This window comes from Lissotriton helveticus, chromosome 9 (genome assembly GCF_964261635.1).
Source record: "Lissotriton helveticus chromosome 9, aLisHel1.1, whole genome shotgun sequence".
In the NCBI taxonomy this organism is placed as follows: domain Eukaryota; kingdom Metazoa; phylum Chordata; class Amphibia; order Caudata; family Salamandridae; genus Lissotriton; species Lissotriton helveticus.
Window position 1 is genome coordinate 742,128,340 of NC_136070.1, and position 6,093 is coordinate 742,134,432.

Sequence of the window (6,093 nt, forward strand, 5' to 3'; positions counted from 1 at the left end):
TGCTTCTTCTACTCGCATGATACATTCGGCATCCCATGTACCCGATACGGGCCATCTATACTTTTCTTCTAACTGTTTGGTATACTCTACCCATAAATCTAGATACAATATGGCGCTTATGCCATGTTTCTGATACATAAAGTGACCTGGACTGTCCCTAGGCGGAACAGGAACTGCTGCTTCCAGCAGACCCTTTCTAGTTTTTAACTGACGTAACTTGGAAAAGAGCGGCATTCTAAACTTGAATCGGAACACAATACAATACACGAAAAACAATAACAATTGGGAAAACAATTCAGGCATACCACGACATTGAAAATACATTGAACAACATTATAAATAACAGCTCGAACAGAATATTACCTGAAAAAACTGAAAAAAGAAACAGAACAGAATTCTCGAGAACGGAACAGACTAGAGTTACTGGATGCACTGCTGTAACAGTACGGAACATATCGGTCCCATAAAGGAACGCATCAAGACCCGTATCCACCTAGGTGAACACTTCGTTTGTGGGCTTGGGTACCACCAACCCACGGACCAGGAGTCAATTTAGACTGACCCTGTCTAGACACTACCCCAGCAATGGTACTCACCGGGCAGCACGGAACGGAAGGCCTCGGACGGGACTGGACTACGACGACGAACTTCGGACTTCGGACTTCAGTTACGGGTGGACCTCCGGATACCTCGGACCTTGGACTCTCGGCTTGGGCTCTGGTCGGGACTCGCCGCGTTCCTCCACCGTCTCGTTCGGATGCTGGACCGCCTCCTCCGTCTCCTCCGTGGGCCTGAGGGATACTTGAAGCAGAAATATCTGCACTTGGCCGGTATGGTTCCGTCACGGCTGCAGAGGGTCAGGGGGTCGGCGTGGCTTCACCGACGCGTGGGGAAAGGGCAAGTCCCTATTCGGGCGCCATTATGTGGTAAATAAATAAATAATACCCTATTTTTGACTAGACTTATAGCATAACAGATAGCTCAATAAATAAGAGTCAAGATTCGAGGTAGTAGGAGTTTCTGCAGGTTTATTACAGCATAAGGACAGGATCAGGACAACCTGCATAGGAACAGGGAAAAAGAGGCCCAGCAGGACAACTGGGGCCCAGCAGCTGCCGGGGCTTGATCTGGGATGAGCGCGCTAACATTTAATAACAAAACATTGACTTATATACATAGCGCAAACACATAGCATTACATTGCAGTAGGCGTAACAGTGGGTGGAGTAGAAGGCGTGACGCGTAGCAGTCGCGAGAGATAAGAATAAAAAGAGGTGTAACTGGGAGTATACATAGACATGTGATGTAAAACGTAACAGAATATGTCATGAATGGGCGGAAACATTGGAGGGGGCTTCCTAAGGAGCCGGGACCTCTAACCTAATGGTGCGCGAAAACTGGCAATGACGTGTTACTAGGAGAAGCTGGGGGCTACGAACTCTGTACTAGGAGCAGAGACTAGAGTCTGGAGGGTCGGAGCGACATGTACCTAAACCCTATCTGGTATCTCATGTTTAGGGAACATGTTGATATAAACTAGAAGTCATGAGGGGAGAGGCTAACTTGATTCTAAGACTGGACCATGCATTATTCTACATGTAGTGCGTGAAGAATATTAAATGACCATTAAATACAGTATTTCTCTAACGTGAAGACGAGAAGGCTAGACAATGACGGAAACTATTGATGCAGTTCAGTAGCTTAGGAATGCAGAGGAGGAGGACTGAACTGATAGCAGGAACTATAACATACTTTTGGCAGACTCAGAGGCAGAGCCGGGCTGCACCGGGCACTGCGAGGCAGGAAGTAAGTGAAGGGTCGAGGATACAGGTGGGGGCTGTATCGCTCCTTAGCGAGGCTTTCAGGAGACAGGAGCTGAATCTGTGGTCCGGGCCCTTTTGAGGCCTGGAAACGGAGACTTTATAATTGAATAACGTGCACACTGAGAAACGTGGCAACATTACTTACATAGGCCTGATATTCGTAGTATTCACGAGGACTGGAAAATAGCATACTAGAGGTGGACACAACTGTAATTGCGTCTTTAATCGGACATGGGGAATAACATATGCATATTGATCATGCACACATAACATATGATGGATGAGGCGTAGGGACACAGAACATGGCAAAATTTACTTTTCCACAAACCTTTATTAAAGGTTCTGGGTCCAGGGGGAATTAAGAATTGCTCTGGTAGACTAGCTAGGCTGGCTGTGAGATTACAGGAATTTGACTGCAAGCTTGAATATGTACCAGGGTGGAGAAACAAGGTGGCAGACTGTTTGTCACGTTTGCCTGACAAACAAGGATTAGTTGTGGACTTACCTACTGAAGAGGTGGTGTCGAATGTGGATGATGCCTTGGAAGCGTTTGCTAATGCTGTCCAAAGGAGTACTTGCTACAAGCATATGAAAGAGGATGGAGTTTTGAATGGTGTTGTGCGTATGATGAAAGGCAGTATTCGGAGAGAGAGTAACTTACCGGAGGGGGTCAGACCATTTCTTAAGATTGTAGATGAATTGTCTTTGACTGAGGATGGAATCATCATGCGTAGTGACAAATTTGTTCCACCCTATGGTTTGCACTCTAGACTAATTAGTTTAGCACATGAGGGGCATTTAGGGCAAAATATGACTTTAAGGAGGTTGAGGGAGAATTATTGGTGGCCAAATATGGACAGAGAGGTCAAAGATTGGATGGTGAGGTGCCAGGCTTGCAAAGAATCAGAAAATAGATTGAGGGTAGGTTTAGGAGTTTCTAAAGAGCCACAGCATATTTCTCAGCCGGAAAGAGTATGAGAGAAGGTGTATTTGGATTTTTTAGGCCCTTTTACACTTTTATATGAAAATGAGAAATATGCATTGGTTTTGGTTGATGTAAAGTCTAAGTGGATTGAAGTGGCCTTTATGAGTTCCATTAACACGAGTGCCACCATTAGTGTTTCGCGTGAGGTGTTCAAGAAGAAGGGATTTCCATCAGTGCTTCTTACTGATAATGGAACGCAATTGATGTCTTGTGAAATGAAAGAAATTTTGGATTCTGTAGGGGTTAAACACTCCTGTTGTTCATTGTATGATCCTCGGGGAAATGGATTGGTTGAGCGCATAAATAGAATGGTAAAGGGAACTATGCAATTAGCACATAGTGCAGGGTTGTCAGTAGTTGGATCTGTAAGTGAGATGCTGTGGGCATATAGGACAACTTCAAACACTAGTTTGGGGGAAAGTCCATTTGCGATGATGCGTGGAAGGGAAGCTGGTACAAAATTACTCCCATCATGGATGCGTGAAAAGTCAATTTCAGATGATATAAGAGAATGTGATAATAAGGGAAAAGATTAAAAAGGTTTCATTAATGTGGGTGATTGGGTCAAAGTCAAGCCTGGTCTTCACACTCATTTTTTGAATAAATTCAGGCCTGTTCAAACTGAAGGTTGTTGGTGGAAATTGGGTTAAGTTGATGAATGGGCAAACATGGAATTTGAGACGTGTTGCTTTGTATCAAAGGCAAAATGGAAAGTTGAGAGTGAATTCAGAACAGGTTGCTGACTACTCTGCATCTTCACCCTGGATGTTGATGACTGATGCAGAATTTTCAAAGGGAGAATCTGATTGTAATTTGCATATGGATGGTATTTCAGGATTTGATGGGGAAGTTAATGATGGAAGGGAAAGAGATGGGTAGACAGGCTCATCTCGTGTCTTGAGGGAGGCGGGGGAAAGAAGAGCTCCGGCTTATTTGAACGACTATGTTGCTTTAGTCTGCAATTAAACCTTTTTGAGTCATTTCTGTTTCAATCTGTTTTTCATTCACTTTTCTTTTGTTTTTTTACTCATTTCTTATTCTTCCCTGATTTGTTCCATAATTGTCTATTTTGTTTTGTGAAATGTAAGATGGGGTGATGTGTTATATTGTATTAGGGCTTTTCCAGCCAGGCTGAGATGACGCCTCTTTGTGATGTATGGAGTGTTCCATGATTGATGTCATCTTGTAGGGATCTTTGACAGTTGGCCCAGCTGCATCTGGCGGGGATCGTTTGGGGTTTTCTCTAACTTTTAAACTACAACGTGAAGATTTATATGAAGCTCTGTCTTTGTTTAATTACAACAGATTGCCGTCGGTGTGTACAGCGTGTGACCTCCAAGAGCAGGGGGTGCTGATCCTGGAGCCCAGACCAAACCATCAAAAGCCAAGTGCCATCGGCCTGCCAGCAGGATCAGAGGAAATTACTGCATCATTTGAGAAGCAGTGTGGTTGACCAGCCACGTTGCAGGAGCAAGACTACTGCTCATGGCCAGCATCTGCTTCAGTCCAGAGAACCTCTGTTTCTCCTCCCTAACATGAGTAATTGACTGGAACCCCTCCCCTGATGCCGTGCTCGTGCCCACCCACACACATACATCGCACGCCTGTCATAGGAGAGAGCTGGAGCTAGAGGGAAGACCGTAGGTTTGGACTTGGGCTGCGTATGGTGTCTTGTAGCCCCCAATCCTCGCTGTGAGCTGTCAGCAGGAGGCTACTAAGCTCCCTGTAGCTGCCGCCAACTTAGGCACCGATGTCAGGCCATCAGGCCACCAGGTCACATTGTTTCTCTGCCCTGACTGCTCGTAACTGTGCCCGGCTTGCGTGTGGAGACCGGCAGGCTCAAATGTAAGGCAGGGCGGCAGGGGTGGGGCCGCTCTGTGTGCCTTATAGGCTTTGTGGTTGTGGTTGCAGTGCCACACGTGGATCTTCATGCCTATGCCTCTGACTCTGCCTCTCCACGGCATTGTTTGCCGATAGTGACAGCCTCACAACATTGGCCTGAGCACTGATTTGGAGCTTGAGTTTTGGCCCTACACAAATGTCAGATCCACAAACCAGGAAGGGCAAAGCCTCTCATGCTCATAGCATGGGGAGCTTAGATTTGGAGGCTCAGTCAACAAGAAATGAAAAATCCTGTCTGAAGGGGGTGACGGTGGCCACTTGCAATATCGCAGGTGCTCGCCATAAGCTAATGAATCCAGACTGGCAAAAGCTTATTGCGTCCTTTGACATTTTCTGTGCTCAAGAAACTTGAATGCTTGACACCTTTTACCTAGATAGTTTAACCCCCTTATTCCAACCAGCACTCGCTTCTCCAGCAGGAAGGGATGAATCCAGACTGGCAAAAGCTTATTGCGTCCTTTGACATTTTCTGTGCTCAAGAAACTTGAATGCTTGACACCTTTTACCTAGATAGTTTAACCCCCTTATTCCAACCAGCACTCGCTTCTGCAGCAGGAAGGGCATGAGGGGGCCTTCCACTTTTGTTTCCATTAAAATCCCTAACATACATGTTGTACCCAAATGATCTCCTCCACAGTTCTTGGTATCACTAATTTCGCTGATAGAAGAGTGCGATATTTTGTGGATAGATTTCTACAATGCTTTTCTTAATCATCTCAATCATGAAGTCGATAGAGAAATTAGTGATTTGGATGAATTCTTAGACTTTTTTTGCCCAACTGACTAAACATGTAATCCTAATATAGCTGGGGGATTTTAATATCACACGGTGTCCTATAGCAGATAATAGTGTATGTGGCCTTGAACAGATGAATGTGAGGACAACTAGGTTGGGGGGACACTCTGAACATGCTAGTTCTGAAACATGATGTAATATTTGTGAGGCCCAGTTAAATAACATTGAGCGGATCACAACATTTACGGGGGGCACAGGAAACTTCATAAATTTCATATTAATAATCACAGTTACTGTGCCCCTAGTCTCGAACTATAAAATGTTGGCTAATTGCCTCACCGATTATAGCCCTGTGTGCTTTACCATGGAAATAAAAATCCGGCACTCAAGGAGTGCAATATGGGTCTCACTAGGACTAAAGCGCTCTGGTTTAAATGGGCAAAAGTAGGTCTTGTTAGCTTCACTCTGAAAATTGTCCATGATAATATGGAGTCTATTTTTGCATGCTTGGAGAAAAACCACACTCACGCTTCTGTTTTATCCAAATTTAAAAGTTTATGCGAGGCAATCTTTGATGGTTTGGCTACTCAAAGCACCCGTTCTGGGATTATTCCACACCAATGGTTTTACGCCGCCTGCACGGCGGCA

General features: G+C 45.0%; 1 long non-coding RNA gene across 1 annotated transcript in view; it reads left to right on the plus strand.

Annotated features, from left to right (window-relative positions):
- Positions 1–5,303, plus strand: part of LOC144782954 (uncharacterized) — a 65,051-nt gene extending 59,748 nt beyond the window's left edge. Inside the window, exon 3 of the long non-coding RNA XR_013601333.1 lies at positions 4,113–5,303. This is a non-coding gene — a long non-coding RNA (uncharacterized LOC144782954). The remainder of the gene's footprint in view (positions 1–4,112) is intronic.
- Positions 5,304–6,093: the final 790 nt, after the last annotated feature.